Source organism: Ischnura elegans, chromosome 13, assembly GCF_921293095.1.
Source record: "Ischnura elegans chromosome 13, ioIscEleg1.1, whole genome shotgun sequence".
Taxonomy (NCBI): Eukaryota; Metazoa; Arthropoda; class Insecta; order Odonata; family Coenagrionidae; genus Ischnura; species Ischnura elegans.
This window is the reverse complement of record NC_060258.1, coordinates 2,443,263-2,462,586: the sequence shown is the minus strand read 5'-3', so window position 1 is coordinate 2,462,586 and position 19,324 is coordinate 2,443,263. Positions and strand designations below refer to the sequence as shown.

At 37.4% G+C, this 19,324-nt stretch overlaps 1 long non-coding RNA gene across 1 annotated transcript; it reads right to left on the bottom strand.

The window, feature by feature from the left end:
* Positions 1 to 1,169: 1,169 nt before the first annotated feature.
* Positions 1,170 to 11,299, bottom strand: LOC124170269. Its single transcript, XR_006867404.1, has 2 exons — positions 11,221 to 11,299; positions 1,170 to 2,615 (listed from the first exon to the last, which is right to left on the bottom strand). It is a non-coding gene; the product is annotated as an uncharacterized LOC124170269 (long non-coding RNA).
* Between the last annotated feature and the right edge of the window lie 8,025 nt (positions 11,300 to 19,324).

Sequence of the window (19,324 nt, the reverse complement as noted above, 5' to 3'; positions counted from 1 at the left end):
GATCCAAGACGACAAAATGGCTGTTCCCCAGTGTTATTAAAGCTCATGTTTCGGTGTCACTTAGTGTTATGGACGATGTTACGTCAACATTAGCTATTATTAGTCTTTTTATGACTGTGTTCTTTGGTTAGTTGTGTGGTGCTGGAATTGAGGTTCGTGAAGTTGTGTCGGTACATTAAGAGTACACTTTCTGAAAACCTTTCCTTTAATTTACGCGATGTTAAATGACTGGTGGCTAGTTTATAGTTTCTAAGACATCGACTTTGATCGGAAAACCGTATCTTTTAATAGATTACCTACAGATTTCCTTTATGAACACAACGTATGGTTCCCTAACATAATACAACATTTCCCTATGCATTCCTTTATTGGCTAATTTTTAATGACGCATGATTAGCATGCAGAATACTGGGGAAATCTGAATGATACTAGGATATATTTCGCGGAAGCTGTATCGGAAAATGAAGTGTATTTCATGGATAAACCTGGACATACCTGATGCAATAAATCGCCTACAACTGTTATTTCATCGTTTTTATTTTCAAATGAGGGTTAAAGTCCGACGTTTTTGTACATCGTTTTACAGTTTTGGTAAAGGATTTTCATCTTTTAGGGGCGGGAAATTTTGATCATACGCCAGTAAATCAACAGACCCGTCAGGCCTCAAGTGGGCCCAGCCATCACTCCGTATTTTACCTTGAAATCATTATTTTCTCTCGATGTCCAAATAAATTCAAAAGTTTATGATGGTACTGAACTATCGTCGTAAAGGATTTCCATCGCTTTGGAGATAATAATCGTTTTAACAAACTATTGGCCATTATCAACTTTAATCAACGTAGTAGACTGATCGTAGCATCCAATAACCGTCCGCGGCAATAAAGATATAAAAAGCCTTATAAATACTGAAGTCGAAAAAGTGAGCAACAACGCGATAAAATTCAAGAGCGCGTTTTAAAATTCATCATGAGCATCTAATGAAACCTGAGACAGAAAAAATATTCATTACATAAATTAGTATAACACATTAAATGACTCATTGTAAAAATGTGAGCCTTAATAAAAGCCTTCAGGTGCTTTTATGAATAGAAATGATATTTTTAATTAAAATACCCAATTTCAGTGCCATTTAGGTCCTTTGGATTAAACTGAAATAAAACTCAAGCGTTGTTCAAACAATTTATTATATCATGCAAAAGAAAACATTAGGAGTTTTACATTCTTGTAACAAATATTACAAATTTCAATGATATGGGGCTAATTATTTTCGGCATGCGTTGACTCATGTTGTGAATGCCAGAATCATATGGAAATAGAAGCGAAAAAGCAGCCATTCAATGGAGACATTTTGCTTTTGCAGTAGGGCTATGCTTAATTGAGGTCACATAACTGCGTGACGGAATTACCTAAAGTTAGGCAATAAGTGTTTTTAATAAGAATTCATTTTATATATCTGCGTTGAATAAAGCGCATAGTCGCCTACATCTGAGCTGATATTTTAAGTTATATAATTAACTTTGTAACAAGGTTATGCTAGGTAAAGAGATAAATTATTTGTGGGTAAGCTGTAAAAACCATTTTATGAACAGTTGATTAATATCTCCTTATCCCTACCATAATAATGCATTGATTTAAAATTGACTGCGCAGACGGAACATGTGCATGAGCACAAATAAAATATCTACAAACTCAGGTTCAATTAATACTGTCTCAATTTCATGTCTTCAAATTTAGCATCTCCATATAGAAGTAGGCAAATGCCTGGAAAAACTTGCTAGCGTGTCTTGGGACCAGAAGGGCTAGTTAGCCTGACACAGACTTGAAACTGCAGAAAGCTCAGAGTACACTGGATGTGAGAATTTGATTATGTAGAAGCTACATTTTTTTATTCTATCTTGTAATAACTTGAAACAAGAAGAAATTGGTAGTTCCGTCACGTGTTTGTATAAGACTGTGATATACATTTTATGCTGTCGAAACTACAAATAATTCATTCTGCATAATTTGTAGTTTCGACAAATTGTGTTATCATAAGCAATGACTCAAACATTGTTCACAGCCTTATTAAAAGTTTTCAAATTCCACTTAAATTCACTGAGGGTTGAAGATGTTTGAATTCACCACACATAGGAGGTTCACCTGATGGTAATTTCGTCACATATTAATTAGGAAATATTAAGAAGGTATTTCTATAATTAGTTTTCTTTCTGTGTACGAAAATCACCTTCATAAATATTTTTAGCCCATATCATGCACAGTTAGAATTTTTGATTTTTTTCGTATTTTACAATTTTATCTAATTATCCTAATGTATAGTTTTCTCTAAAAGTTATTCTGTCACAAATGGAATAGCCCAGTAATAATAAAACATTGTCACCACGCTACAAAACAAAATATGTAAAATCAGGAATTGAGCAAAAAATCATTTTAAAATTTCAATTCAATTACAGGACTGGTGTGTAAATAACACCATGATGTCCAGTCATGTCTAGAGATCCTGTTCGATAGTTGAGATCAATTCAGTAACGCAAAAATAACACAAAACCAAAATCGATACAATCAAGAAGATAACAAAAATCCATAGATAGAGCCATCTTGGAGAGGACGTCTTCATCCTGAAAAGTAAAAAAGTAAGGCATTTAATTAGCTTCCACTTGATTTTTATAAATTGGTTAACTTTTTCTTCCCCTTGACCACTATGTTTTAATGTTTATTTATCGATTAGTGTGTTTGAGATTAAGGTCTTAAAGTATTTAAATGAGCTCTACGACCTCAAAGATGTAGAAAAGGGAGATACTCAAATGGCCGTATAATTCTCCCACAGCTCGTCCGCCCTGCGAGTAGAAATTGACACTGTGTTGGTGAGTGAGAAGGGGAGACCGCAGGGGCCAAACCCCAGCCTCTCAACCCGAATAGACCAAAATCACACACACACATTACCCAGAACAAACACACAAAACAGGATCCTTTGTGAGGGCTGTATGGACCTCCACAAAGGCTTCTTGTTCTACAAAAACATCGGGAATCTTCACAGTAAAGGCCTGCAAAGGATAGCCAGTGGTTTGCAGAAACGTGTGTACTCAATAAGCAGCCGCACACACATTCAATCACCCACAGATGGATTCACACTTACGGGAGAACAAATAGCTCCAAAAAGAGCGTGGTCAAGGATCTCCAAGGGGACGAGGTAACAGACGTACCTATACGTATTTCGGGTTTAAAGTAGCCCTCTTAAGCGTGTTGAAGGAAAAGGCAAGCACTTCCAAATTAAATGCATTTTTTTACAACGTTTCAGCATGGCATAGTATTTGGATGGGGCGATCGATAGCTGAGGTCATTTGCGCCACTAGGGTAGGGTAGGTAAGGAGGAGTAGAGAGGAATGTGGCGTCGGCATCCGCCTGCTCTCAACGAAAGGCGCCAAGGGGACCACGTATCCGTCGGACGGAGGGTTGTGTTTGAAATGTCCTCCACACAACATTCAAGCAGGGAATGTTCTACTGTCGGAAAATTCTATGCCACCACCAGGATTTGAACCCCAGCCAACCGGGTAGGAAGCCAACACTCTAGCTCAAGTCGCAAAACTACATTGAGGAAAAAATGACCCAAGTAATTTTCTGAAATTTATATTACTATTTCAGATAGTCAACACGTACATTCAGGCATTTATGCCACCTCTTCACAAGTCCTTGAAAGCGAATAGCAAGGAAGTTCTATGGTTGCTCTTGCAGCCGAGTTAGATTACAGCATCATCTGTACCAAAGTGACGGTCACCCAAATGATATTATAGGAGCCAAAACAGAAAAAATCACACAATTAAGTGAGGACTGTACGTTGGATGGATCTGCTAGCAAAAGGTGGGCGCGTAATTTCTAACGGCATATGGCACACACTCATTTTCGACTTATTTATATTGGCTCACCCTCATAGAGTTGTAATTGGATAAAACTATACCAAATTTTTAACTCCCGTCCGGCAGTTCAAATAAGTATATACATTTTAAAAATGATCTCATATTCTGCTACACCTGTGTTGAGGAGAGCGAGGGAAAAATTATTTTTTTTTCATTTTTTAAAGAAGCGGACATTTGGGGTTTTAAGTGAAAATATTTGAAAATTTCGTCAAATTGAATGTTTTTTTATGAATTTTGGTGGTGACCTTTTTAGTGGGCCGTTTGTTTTTCTAGAAAATTGAATTTTCTGACAATGAAACTATTTTGTGGAAATCCTAACTAAAACTTTCAGCAGCTGCATTATTCTTTCACCTGGCAGTGGTCGCGTGGGGTGTCCCAGACAACCCAGCCTTAAATAAGCGCTATTTTTTCCTGTAATTGTGACTGAAATGACCAGTAACCTCCTCTAGCTGATTTTTTACGCTTTCTGAGGATAAATATAAATGATTATTATAAAATCAATGCAAGTTTTTAAGAAAAATTGCTTTCGTCAAAGCTCTGCAGAGTGGGGTGCCCCAGACACCCCACGCGACCATTCTCGTTACGGTTTGCCGCTTAAGCCCGTATGACACTTCCCAATTTATTAGCCAATCCATTGGATATTGGATTGTGGACCCACTGACACACACCAATTTCTAGCCCAATCTCCGTTTCACAATATTGGGCACAATTTCTTGGCCAATCTAGATTTTAGAACGGGTTCTATTTTCTCGAGGCCAATCTCCAATCAGAACTCAGTCTTGTCGACTCCTAGTGGCCAAATCTAGAAGCTCTTTGCAAAACATTTCACCTCGGAATTTTAATATCATATATAAAAACTTTAGAAGCATAGCAATCCATGGAATAGCTCAAATAATTAATATGTACTATGAGAGAACATAAATTCACAAACATCAACTGTCTAAAGTGGGTAATTCGGAAATAACATTTCGGATATTTAATGAATAAAAACGTCGTGATTCTCCTCGATTGCGTCTATGTTTTGTTTAAATTACAATTATGAAACTATTTTTCATGATTTGAGCGCTAAAGTTTCGGGTGAAAGTCCCAATTGATGACACAATCTCTGTTTATTCGATGAACATATTCCAGCCAAAACGAGCCGCTACGTTATCTTGGCTCACCTATGAGATCACAATATTTCCTATCTCTCATCATTCAAGGAACTCACCCGAATGAAATTTCGAGCAATTCGAAAATATCTTTGCAGCCCCTCAAAATAGTTATTAAATTTACAATTATTATGCCATCTCCCATTCTGTAGCTCATTGGCAATCAATCTGCGTCTTGAGATGCTCTTTCGTCATTTTGTGTTATGTGGCGTTCTCTAGTGGGGTAATAGAACACTATAACGGCCAATATTGGTGTAAATATTGGTACGTGTCATACGATGCCTAAAGCCCAAAATTTTAACCAATATTGCGCGCCAATATATTGGCCAATAAATTGGCAAGTGTCATACGGGCTTTAGTATTTAAAGTTGCCTTGAATGTTTTTCATCCATTTTCATCACATTTATTATTATTATCATTACATAAATTGTTACAAGTCGACCATAACGTCGGATGGTAACATAAATCAGGAAGTACATAATACAAAGAAACAGAACCAGAATATATATCCATGATGAAAACAATGCCCTTATTCTAATCTCATACAACTAAGAATTTAACATTATCCCAATAAAAAAATTTAAAACAATCCATTAAATTCATTAATTCTAATATAATACAACTAAAAAATGAGCATTGACCCAACTTCAAACTTTCTTTTTGAACCAACATGTACTAATCAATAGGTAAGTGCTTCACACTTCTTCCTAAAAATTTTGGCATTTGAAGGGAAGATCTTAAAAATCACTTCAGGTAGGTCATTCCACTCTTTTATTCCTCTATGTAGGAAGGATTTTCTCAAAATGTCTGTTTTCTGTTTTTTCAATTGAATTTTAAATTTATGGTCTTTCCTTCCTATGTAGCAGGGTGAGCCCAACTTTAGACCTAATTCTTTCCAACCCTGCTCTTTTGTGAATGCTTTGTATACGCCGCATAGCCTATTAATGGTTCTTATCACTTTTAGAGGTTTCCATTCTAAGCTCCCTAGCATTGCTGATACACTTTCCCTTCTTCCATGTTTCCCTAAAGTGAACCTGGCTGCCTTTTGCTGAACCCTTTCAAGCTTAGAAGATTCATTGTTATAGTAGGGATCCCACACAGAAGTTGCATATTCAAGTACAGGACGAACCATGGTCATGTAGGCCATTTCTTTAGTTTCTTTTTTGCTCTCTTTTATATTCCGCATGACCCAATGCAGGGTTTTAAATGATCTCCCTACCACCTGATCAATATGCACTCCCCAATCAAGATTAGATGTGAAATTAACCCCCAAGTATTTTAAGTCCCTAACTTTGGGAATTTTCTCCCCGAGCAAGCTGTATGACCGACTCTCCGTGTTCTTCCTTCTCATGAATGTAATTTGCTTCCATTTTCCCGTATTCACATCCATTTTGTTGGAGATTATCCATGAAGATACTTTTTTCAGGTCATTTTGAAGGATACCCGGGTCTTCCCTGGCTTTGATCCTTCGGTAGATTATGCAATCATCTGCGAAAAGTTGTATATTGGAGTCAACTCCCACATGGATGTCATTAATATAAATTAGAAACAATAGCGGACCTAATACGCTTCCTTGCGGGACCCCTGATGTTACTGCTATCTCCATAGAATATCCTTCACCTACTCTTACCCTCTGAGATCTACCTTTCAAAAATTCCTTAATCCATACTTTAATCCTATCATCTATCTGCAGCCTACTAATTTTCTCTATCTACTGAACGTGTGGCACTGTATCAAGAGCTTTTTTGAAGTCAATGATCACCGCATCAATTTCACTGCCTTGATCCAGGACTTCAGCAATGTCTTGCGATAACCCTAGTAACTGGGTCTCACAAGAAAAGCCCTTCCTGAACCCATGTTGATATGATAGCTTCTTTTCGGAAACTGGCCATGAAAGTTGTCTTTTTGCGTTTACATCAATAAATATTTATTTATTCGTATATTGTTTGCCTAAATGTAGGTAAACAAATAGAAAGTTAGTAATTTCTTATAATGTTACAGTGAGCCACGAAAAAATCGGTCATGTAATACTTATAGCACGTTCATTCAGTACACTATGGATTCCTGCAGTCTTTCTAAAAAAAGGAAAAAGCTAATATACTTTGACTTTTGATTGAAAATTTGGATGAGGAATTATTTGTTTCTGATGTCAACTTTTGTAGGAAATGCGATTTTTAGAAGTGATTTTTTGAAGACTTCGTTCAATTACGTTGGTGCAGTAGTTATTAAAAAATTCATTATTTACATGTTTCTGTGAATTTACCATTGTAGGTTGGCCTTGTAATACTTACATTCATCGTTTTCAATTCATACTAGATGTCAACTACCTCTAGATTAAAAGAAAGAGTCTTTGTCTTTTGAATGAATCTTTGAGGGAAGAAGATTGATTCTGATGAAAACGAAGACGGGTGTCATATAGCTGTGCATGACACTTACACTGAACAACAGTGCAGAGATGATGAACTTTTGTAAAAGGGAAGGGAGCTTACGTACGTCGGGAAGTATAGAGTTGCAACGTGTAATACGCAGGGATCAAGACCAAACATGAGAACATAAAATTGTAGCAGTGTTACTGAGAGGAGTGGACTTATTAGCTAAATAAATTGGATTCAAAACATGAATGGTTTGTTTTCGTATGATGTTCATTGAAAGAATGGCAGAGAAAATTGTAAATTACACCAATATTCAGGTAGAGAAAGTTACTAAAAATTATTCTCTTTCTTTGTCTTATTCTCTATGAAACAGACAGGAAAGACTTAAGAAGAAGAAGAAGTGTTCCTGAATAGTATTTTACTTTTAGCCAGGGCAAATAAAACTGAATAACAGAATTTTTTATTGTTATGGAACCACAATGGATTAGAAGTGGAAATATGTTATTCCACCATGAGCCATAACATATTTCTCTTTTCCCCTTTATCTTTTCGTCTCGACAACGAGACTGCTAGAGTAGAGAAAATGAAAAGTGGCAAATTAGTACAAAGTAGAGATGTATTTGAGATGTTTGCTCGCAATGCACGGCAACATTATATAATTGGGCCATGAAAAAAAAGCTGATGAGCAATTGATTCCTTTTCAAAGAAGATGTTCATATAGGCAATATTTACCTTCCAAACACACAAAATACAGCATCAAAATTTTTGCATTGGCAAATTTGATTGTATTTGAAAATGTACCTACTCAGGGTGGCAACCAGAGGGTCCATTTTTTGTAGATACCAGTCCAAAAGAGGAGTTAAAGCGAATATTTTCTTTTGTAATCAGAAATGGGAGGAACATAATTTGAACTACTGGTTCAATAATATTCCGCAAGCATATGTAATTCGACACTTTAATTTGACGGTTGCGAGAACTGAACGTAAAAAATAAAAGAGATTTAGCATTGAAAGCCATATATGTAAAAGAAAGAAGAAAATAGCAGCTTATTTTGGTTTAGGAAGAAAAAAGCTCTAGTTTCCTGCGTCGTAAAATGGTCAAAGAATGTAATTCTTATGCCAACAATTCACACAGCTATTTCTGTCAATGAATCCAAGACGAACAGATAAAAAAGAAAAACGGAAATATTGACCTTTTATAACTGCACTGAAGGAGGTCTAGCCACATTAGACAAAATAGGCAGCACCTATCGTGCAAGCAGAAACATCAGGAGATGGTCCATAGCCATTTTCTTTCATTTGCCAAACACTGCTGACATCAGTGCATTTGTTATACCTTGGTATTCCAATTCACTATCACATTGCAAAGAAGTTATCTTCGTGAGATAACTCGATCGTTAACTTTTCCATACAGCAAAATTAGATCGATATTGAACACGATCTCTAGAGACTTGAAAAATAGAGGAATATGCGTAAAATGAGCCTGAGAAAAGGATGAGGAGAAAAAAAGAAAAAAGTTGGAAGATGTTTTTTTTTTCCGACGGATATAAAAACAAAAATATACTGTGAACTGTGTTAGAAACTAACGCGTGGTACACTTTTGCTTAAAATTTTGAGAAGTGATTAGAAGGAAATAAATAGTTTACATGATTTATTTTCTGCATTCTTTAGACTCAATAAAACTTTTCAATAGTGCGAAATTGAACCTCTGCTGAGGACTACATATTTGTTAGTTTTTCTCTCCAATCCTGTATATAATTTGTAACAGGAGTATTTCAATAGTAATAAGTGACCGTAATATCATCGAAAAATTTTCCTCAAGAATACATTTTGGGAAATCGATTCAATATAGATAAGTAAACTAATTTAGTACATTTATTAGTATTTACGTAAGGCAAATAGAGGTCGATGCTGAAAATATGATGATATACAGTGATTGATGTGTATAAAAGTGTATGCCATGTATTTATACCTCAACATTTAACTGTGTTCTTTGGCTGAAACAAAAACAATTGGCAATTTTTCCGGAGGAACTGGGACTGCCTACTGGAAAATAGGGCATTCAAAAATATTTTCTTAAATTAATGAAAGTTGAATTTATGGTTTGAAATATATAGTATAGTCATTCCTAAATAAACAAAGGATACGTCGAGATGCAAAATTTTTAAATAATATATACTATTAGAATGAAATTGAAGAAAATCTTTTGGGGTGACAGAGACACCCCACGCGACCGTTTATGTTGGGAAAATGGGCGCGACTACCGCCGGGTTAATGAACCCGCAAACAGTTGAGAGCCTCACGAAATACTTTTCTTCTTAAAAGGAAATTGGGGTCTCCCACAAATAATTCTTTCCCTCTAATATTTGTAACTGTAACAGTCACTCCCACTGAACACTGCAGATATCGTCCCAAAAAGTGCCATGGTAAGTGAGAGATGCATTTCAGACAGTTTAATTTAAATTCTGTGCACCATAGGATTAATTTACTGTGGCTATTTCAAAGTAATGCACATAAAATAACCTTTATCATCCTTGCAGTCCCAAAGAGGGCCACCTAATGGTTTCCTTTATGACCCACCAGTTCCTTTCGGGATCAATGAGACACACTTCATTTTTAATCGGCTAATAATGAGTTTCATCGCTCGAGAGTTCACTTGAGAGCCGCTTATATTTTAAACCAAGGTCATTTAACATTGGTGGTATTGTACAACTTAACCCTTTCGAGAGTACAGAATTTCTGTCTTCGCATGACTGCTGTACTGAGCCCCAAGAGACTCTTCTTTCTCGTGGTACGGAGCATTTTTGGAGGGCATTCGTTAAGAAGGATCTCACGGAAACTTTTTCGACCCCTCCACGCAGGGACTTCGCATTATCTTGGACTCCGAGAGTAGTTGTGCTCCCTCCTTTCCGGGTTTACGACCACACCTGCGGCATTGGTTCGCGGTCAACTTATGTATTGCTTATTCGTATTTAGAATACGGATAACTGTTGCTTGCACGTAAATTGCAGACTTTGAATTGAATTCCTCATTTTTTTCTGAACATTGTCAAAATTTAAGCAAAGTTCTACGGTCAATATTAAAGCATTTAATGCAACAACAATTTCCATGTTGATGTTTATACATAACTCGAGATTTAAGTTAATATTTATTGTAGAATTTCGTTTAAAAATTGGAAATGCTGTTCAAAAGACCAAGAATTCAATTCTTAGTCTATTTTTCTTGAGAAATGAACAAATATTTATTTGGAAAACTGACTGGATAAACAATTGTATGGCTGCTGTCCCTTACTGCTAAGAGGGGTTATAAAAGACGAGGGGTCCGGGTACCTGCTCCCAGATTCCGAGGCTTATTCCTAAGCCCCGCAGGGTTGGGTCCCGAGACAAAGGCAACATAAACCCACAACCGTCCTAAGTGGGGGAGAGCTAGAAAATGCACATACGGCTTTTGTTCTCCTGGCCAGGAAAATGTCACACATAAATATACGGCTGTCGTCTCCTGGGTCAGGAAACGTCCACACATGTATACATGTGTGTACTAGGGAAAAGGTTAAATTGAATTATGAGTAAATGGATTTTACCTTTTATCATACAAGGAATGGATAAAAGCATTTTACCTTCTATCATACAACTTATGATCCAAATGATAAAGAAGACTCCCCATGGAAATGCATATACTTATGCTAGGCAAACCTATTTTCATCATACAATTGATATAGTAATGTAACAAAAGCTAAATTAATGAATCTTCCGACACAGGCTTTACTGTAGATGAGAATAAAACTTACCAACATATTGGCAGTGGGCAGTTGGATGTCTGGCACAGGGATGAATATTTCATTTAGTTGGACTGAGCATGCTTTCTCTAAAGTTCTTATAATTGCATCAGGAACAAAGTCCTTAGTTTCAGTAGAAAACCTCAAATTGTCATGAACTGCCCCCTCTCCACCAATACTCTGCAAAGAGAGTAACAGAGATAAACAACTCACATACTTCAAAATCAACAAATAAGGAATGCTGATAATCTCGATGAAACAGGATTTTTATCTTATCAATGCCATTAAATAAAAATCGAAACGTGTCTGCAAATCAATCACCCATAAACTAAATGGCTGTTAGAATCAACATTGGGCAAGAAGATTCTTGGTGTAACTCAGGTCATACTATTATGGCTTTACTATAGCATCACATGGGCCATGAGAAGGCCTTCAATCGTGTCATTCACAGCAAACTCATGTTACCCCTGGAATATCAAGGTCATGCAAAGAATCGTAACTCCCTTCTTTTAAAGTTGCAAGCTAGTACATAAAATAGAAATTTAGGGTGACAATTTTCACAGGTAAATTACATTTATGTGTACATTCATTCAAGTGTTTTTTCATGGGTTCATTTATTTGGATAATTACTAGTAAGGTGAGGTGGTGTAACTGCGACCACACTCAAGAAGATCGTATTTCCGTTCGCGAGGCACGTGGCGGTCGTACAACATATTCCACATATTTTAAGGGAACCAGAGCCAACTACTTTGAAATATTTATCCCTCGAATTCTCATTCCACACTCTTAGAAAATTTACCCTTCAGTTCATCTGGCAGTTGTTGTAGGTTGTGAGGACAGGTAACACCAGTTCCTTCAGCATCTACGTACGAGAGGTGCTAGGTAAGAACTATATCTTGTTTTCTCTGCTTCATGGATTAGTTTTCTTGGTTACCTTAAATTTTAGGACTCAGATCATTACATTTAGTTTAGATGGGGGGACACACATTTCCCGCCATATCCAATCATTCCTTCCTTATGGGGCGACATGATTGTAGTATGGCTTAAATTTTTAGTTTCTGTCTGGCAATTCTTGAGTTAAACTTTTTTTGTATAAATATTACAAATCAATTTGGACACAAAACTAGGTTGTTTAATGAGAGTCCTCATAACAACTTTTATTTTAATGGTTTTTTTTATAAAGAAAGCTTTCTTTAGTTAGTTTTCATGAAATAATTACCTTGCATTTTGCTCTCACCGTAACAATTGCATCTTTTTAAGTGTCAGAACGTAAGTTCTATTCAGGTGAAATTGTTTATGCAAAGTTAAACTTGAGACCTTTCCTGTAGCCCTACCAAAATCAAGCAAACATTTTAAGTAGACATATTGTGTGTATTTCCTTCGCTGTGTTTAAGATCTGGTTGCATATATTCAATAATTGCGTGCATTTTATGGGGATTGCTGTCATAATATGATCAATAATTATTATTGCAAGGTGAAACGGTGCACAATTATGTAAGAATAACCCAAAAAAGACTGCCTTATAGCAATGATGACCTAAAGAAGCACTTGACAAATTTATAATTGGAAGAATGGGGAAAAAATGTGCTAGTATTGTGGCATTTTTTAGTGTCCCCCCCCCCCCAAAATTTCTGGTACCCCCCCCCCAGAAATTCCTCGAACTTCCTCGAACTTCCTCCGAACTTATCCGCAGAACTTCTCCCGCCAAGAACTTTTCGCGCTAAGGTTTTTTCGCGCAAAGGATTTTTTGCGCAAAGGGTCCCTGTAGCAAAGTGCCCTGTCTCGCAAAATCCTGTCTCTGGAAAATCCTGTCTCTGGAAAATCCTGTCTCTGGAAACAGTCTCTGAAACAGCCTCCGAAGCAGCCTCCGAACCAGCCTCCGAACCAGCCTACCTGCAATGCAAGACTTATATAGGACTACTGCGGAGAAATACTTCTCCTTGGCAAGCAAGGGGAAATCGGTGCTAAGGCCTTAGTATTGCACTTGGAGTGAGAAGTTTTACCATTGTCCTATCACAAACTCTCTCTCCCTCCAACACCTCACCCCAGTATCTCCTTCCCCTCCATGTGTTCCAATGAACGATTCCTCTGAGGTCTCCAACCCAGATGTTGAGGGGAAAATTCTGGGTGCTGGCTTTGTCTCAAAAACCAGGGAATGGTGTTTTGCGGAGCGGCCGTTTCTGCAGGGGCAGTGACGCATCAGTGGGCGGTTGTTGAATTCGCCTGGCTACCCCTCCACTCCCTGGAAGAAGCCCTCCCCTCAAATGCTGTCTCGCCTTGCTTAGGCGAGCCCTTTTTCTTCCTGACCTGCATGGGAGTCACATGTCTTGTGAGCCATGAGATTTTTAGAGCAATTTTCTGCTGGTAATGTTTCCTTGGGATCATGAATTTACTATCATTGTTTTCTGTAATACTTCTGATTTTTTTGAATACTCTACTTTGAATAGATATCGTACGGTAATAACTCGTAAATTGTTTTTGGCTACCTTTTTCTTGTGAGCTGTTTTTCTGTTTGTGGAGTCTTTTCCCTGATCCAGCATGTGACCGACGGTTGGAGTATTTCCCCTGTCTGGACTTACGTGAAAAATCAACCAGATTTTACGACGTAACGTTACATATTGGTAGCAGAGTTGAGGTTCGATTTCCTGTCCTTTCGTCGAGGTCTCCGAGTGCTGGACAATGGTGACATTTCTCCACTATTTCTCCACTTTTTGCAGTTTCTGGTTGTTTCTCCTCTTAAAAGTGAGTTATTTTATGTTCCATTAAGTGCTTTTTGGTTCGTGTGGGATTACGTGACTAGTGTTGCCGACTTTTCCTCGTGGTCCTATGCCATTTGACATTAATGTTCGTAATGCTCGTAATGTTCTTGATAATTTGGATAGCAGCTAGTTATTCTCGCACCCCTCTTTTCTTATTGGATTCTTCCAGTAATGAGAGATAGTTTTATTTCTCGCTTTTTCTCTCTCTTTTTCTCGTTGTCGTCACTTCACTTTTCTAAATGCCTGGAGGTACTGATCGTAAGGCCAGGGGTACGGCTAATGTGTCCGTAGGAAGTGAAGTTTCTAATAATGAACGGGAATCTTCTTTAGAGGTGGTTCCACCTCGCCCAACGCACGAGGAAAGTAGTAATGTTCACGTCTCTCACGAAATGTCTGCTTCTCAGACATTGCCAGTTTCTGAAGGGTTAGTAACTGTCAAACAATTACTCAGTGATTTTCCGCCATTTGAGGTGTCAAACAGTGAGAATTGGTTTAATTTCATGTTAAAAGTTAATGAAATCGTTTCTTTGTCTTTGGTTCCTCTGTCAACGTTATTGTACCTTGTAGTATCTAAACTACCTGCCAGCTCTCGTCATTTTTGGTTGTCTATGTTAAACTTGAATCTCGCATGGTCTCAAATCACAGAAAAAGTTTGGGCTAGAATTGTTAGTGACAGAGAGTTTGATCGCTTGATCACTACGAAAGTTAAGAGATTTCAGTTCCCTCGCGAAACGCCCCACGATTTCGTGTGTTCTGTGCGTAATGCCACTCAGGTGCTGGGTTTGCAGTATTCCGAGTCTTCTATTGTGCGACTCATTATTCAAGGGTTAAATCCTTTAACAAAATCTGCAATTATGTTCTCAAATCAGCCTAACACATTTGTAGAATTGGACTCTGTTATCACGCAGGCTTCTAAACATTTAATGGACTGTGCTGAATATTCCAACACTTTCCATCGTATCTCTAGGAATCCGTCTTCTGTTGCCTCTTCCAGTGCGCCTAGGGAAGTTTCTTTTCCTATTAATTGTTCTTACTGTCATAAACCTGGCCACAAAGTGAACGAGTGTCGCAAAAGACGACGATTTACTCAGCCTGCCGTGAGTTTGATGAGCGTCCGTGACAAGTGTTCGACTCGATTGCCAATATTATCTATTAATCTTCATTCTATGCCATGCCAGGCTTTAATTGACACTGGGTGTTCAGTTTCACTGTGTGATGAAGATTTCTTTGCTTCTCTGAAATGTTGCCGGAGAAAGGTTATTCGTAAGAATGTTGACGTCGATTTAATCACTGTGTCGGGGCAGCCTTTTCATATTAATTCCTCTGTCTCACTCAAGGTTCAAATAGGCAAGTTTTCTTGGAACCACGTGTTTTATCTAGCTAAAATCCCGTTTCCCGTGTTACTGGGTGTGGATTTCATTTGTAATTCAAAGATGATTATTCGTCCGGCGAACGTCAGTTTTGAAATTGCCCCGAATTCTCTTTTTTCTTTTACGGACAATTGCGAAGCGTTTAAATCGGCGCCAGTTAGTAACTCGTCCGAATCTCATGTTCTGTCGTCCACTGAAATTACGTTGTGTGATAAGTTGAAGGGTTTATTGTCAAAGTATCCTGATGTGATTTCTCAAGAATTGGGGGTCACATCTGTTATGACCTACGAAATTGAACTGCTAGATTCTACTCCGATTCGATCCCATCCTTACTCATTGTCACCTCCAAAGGCAAATTTAATGAAGAAGCACATCCAATCTTTACTTGATAAGAAAGTGATTGAGGTTTCCAATTCAAACTGGTGTTCGCCAGCTTTTCTAGTGCCTAAAAAGGATGGATCTGAAAGATTAGTGGTTGATTACCGTAAGTTGAACAAAGTTGTTAAATCAGACGGTTATCCAACACCTTCTGTTGAACATGCATTCCAATATCTTGCTGATGCAAAATATTTCACTGTTCTTGATCTCAATTCTGCCTTTCATCAAATACCATTATCTGAGAATTCTAAGAAATTAACTGCTTTTGTGACGCCGTTCGGAGTGTACCAATATAATAGATTGCCATTTGGTTTTGTAAATTCTCCTCAAATATTCACTCGTCTCATTAATGAAGTATTGGGCGATTTGAAATATTCATGTGTCTACCCATATATTGATGACTTGTGTATCTATTCCAAGTCTGCTGAAGACCATGTATCTCATGTTAATGCTGTCCTCAACAAACTACGCAGTGCCGGTTTGACGGTGTGCGAGGACAAGGTTAAGCTTGGTGTGGAATCACTCACTTTTCTGGGCCATCTCATCACAAATGGAACCTTGCAAGTTGATCCTGAGAGAGTGAGACCAATTGAACAATTCCCAGTTCCCAGAAATGTGAAGGAAGTGGCCAGATTCATTGGACTTTGTGGGTTTTACTGCAAATTTATTCCAAGGTATTCTGAAATTTCTATGCCACTGAATCGCTTAAAACGTAAAAATGTTCCTTTTCAATGGACAGCTGTTGAAAATGAGGCTTTCTGTCAGTTGAAGAAAGCTCTCACCAATCCACCAGTATTATCTTTCCCTCGATTTGACGAGGAATTTCATTTATTTGTCGATGCCAGTAATTTGGCGGTTGGTGCCGTTCTGAATCACAAAGTAAATGGTGATTTTGTCCCTGTGGCTTTCGCTAGTAAGGCACTCTTGGAACATGAACGTAAATTTTCTTCTTATGAATTGGAGTGTCACGCAATTCATTTTGGAATTCAAAAATTCAGTGTTTACTTACAAGTAAAACCATTTCACTTGTACACTGATAATGGTGCCTTGACATGGCTTTTCTCTCATCCTAAGCAGTTGGGCAAATTAGGCCGGATGGTTCTTAAATTATCCTCTTATAAATTCACTGTGCATCATGTTCGAGGATCAGCTAATTCTGTCGCAGATTGTCTTTCTCGCATTGAGCCATCCTCATCTACAAATAGTCATTTAGATGTGGAATCAATCACTCATAAGGAGTCAGCTGTTCCTTATTCTTGTGTGTTACATAAATTGCCTTTGTCATTCGTTGACATTCGAAAACACCAAGAAACTGATCTCGTTCTAAAGGATATTTTCAATCAGATTAATAATAATTCCTTGAACGACAAAAACTATTTTCTGAAGGGACAGCTATTATGTTATGGGAATTCTAAAATTAAGCGAGGAAGAGCTGTTCTGCCTACGGTCTTGAGGCCTATGATTTTTCAATATTTTCACTGCTCTAGTATGTCTGCTCACTTGGGCATGGCTAAAACTTATGATAAGATTAGCAGACACTTTTGGTGGAAGGATATGAAAAGAGAGGTTTATGACATGGTCAGAAAATGCCATCTGTGTCAAACTTGTAAACCCAGAAATGCTCCACCTCCTGGCATGCTATCATCGAAAAATCCTTCTGAGGTTTGGGAAAGACTTTATATTGACTTTGTGGGTCCTTTACCTTTGACTAAAGGTGGACACCAATATATACTTTCTCTTATTGATGGTTTTTCTAAATTCTGTTTTCTTGAGCCAGTTCGTAAGGCTACTGCTGGTTCAGTTGTTTCAATACTCACTCAAAGAGTGTTTCCAAAATTCGGTTTTCCAAAATATTTGGTTTCTGATAATGCACAAGTTTTCAAATCTCATGCCGTTAAGGAGATGTGTTTGCAACTGGGGGTTAAGCAAATTTTTGTTTCTCCATACTATCCCTGTTCTAATCAGGTAGAGAGATTGCATAGAAATCTAAAATCTGCACTTGCTATTTTGTGCAATAATGCTCACCATATGTGGGACACTATGCTGGCTGACTTAAATTTTGCCCTGAACACTGCCTCTCATGAGAGCAGTGGATATTCTCCTGCCAAAATAATTTTCGGCAGAGAACTTAAGCATCCTTTAATTAATCAGTGGGACATTCCAAAATCTTTATTCGAGAATGATCTCAAAGTAAATGACAGGCAAGCCTGCCTGAATCATGTTATTGCTAATTTAAAAAAGGCCAGAAACAGGTATAAAGAATCCTATAATAAATCTCACTCCCAAATCACTTTCTGTGTGGGAGATCTTGTTCTCTGCAAAAACCATCCTGTCAGTTCTAAAGGTGAACAGAAAATGGCAAAACTGGAACCTCTGTGGAAAGGACCTTTCGTCCTTAAAAAGTATCTCTCTCCTGTAACAGTTGTTCTGGAAGTTTCTCCTGGGAAAGAGAAAATTTGTCATGTTTCTCATTTAAAGGCATATCATGGTGGCATTGCTAATTCCAGTAATTAAAAGGAGAGAAATATCATTGATTTTTTTTTTATTCTTTTTTTTTTCAATGAATGCTAATGTTTGCTCTCTCAAATACTATTTGATGCTTGATTTCGGTGTTGTATTTCTATTGATTTCTAATAATATTGTTTTGATTAATGAATAATAAGTCTATTTCTATGCTTGTAATTGAAATTGTTCTGAAATATTGTATTGTACTTGCTTATTCTCATCTGCTTAATTCACTCATGTAATTTAGTGTTGGTCTACTGTGATTGTGAGATGGGGTAAGGTGGAGGAAGTATGGGTGCTTGGAGGGAGAGGACGGGAGATTAACTTGGGGGGAAATCCCCGAGATGGCTCGTTTCCAGATAAGCTGTGGAGGTGGCCCCAGTTATTAAGATTCAATTGTGTTTTGTGTCACCTTTTCTCCACCAAGACTTTATGGACATTCTCACAATTCTGGACAGTGATAAGTGTCGTGATTTTGCAGTGTTCGATATTCTATCGATGGCTGAGTGATTGAATTGATCAGCTGATCTTAAGACTGCCTACTGTGTTTTAGTGTGGCTTTGGCGTTGAGTTGCGACCTTCATCGCCCGACAAGTATGAACTTTCATCTTGTCGCAACCAGCATGTAGCTCTCATTTCTATTGTTAATTGAAGAGTGAAATTTAGAGTGATTTCTTTTGTTGATGCAATATGCAGTTCTCATTTTGTTAGCATCGCCTATGATTCTTTTTTGACTTGTTTAATTAATACTGAGAGATATATATACACATCTTGATTAAATTTAGTCAGTACTTGTTCAATAGCTGACATGAATACCATATGCCTTATAAATTGTTAATAATTATTGGAAAATCGAGGAATTTAGTGCAATCTATTGTCATTTACGTAATCTTGTTGAATTTTGGAGGATTCTTTATTGATAATTAATTATGGACTGATAATATTTACAAACATGGAGGGTTTAAATGGGAGAAATACTAATGCCAATGTATATTATTAAGTGAGACACATATTATGCTGAATATTTTGCTGGTATTTTGATAACTAATAATTATTTAGTGAATAACCGTATTTTTGAATAAACTTGTACTTAATGATTATATA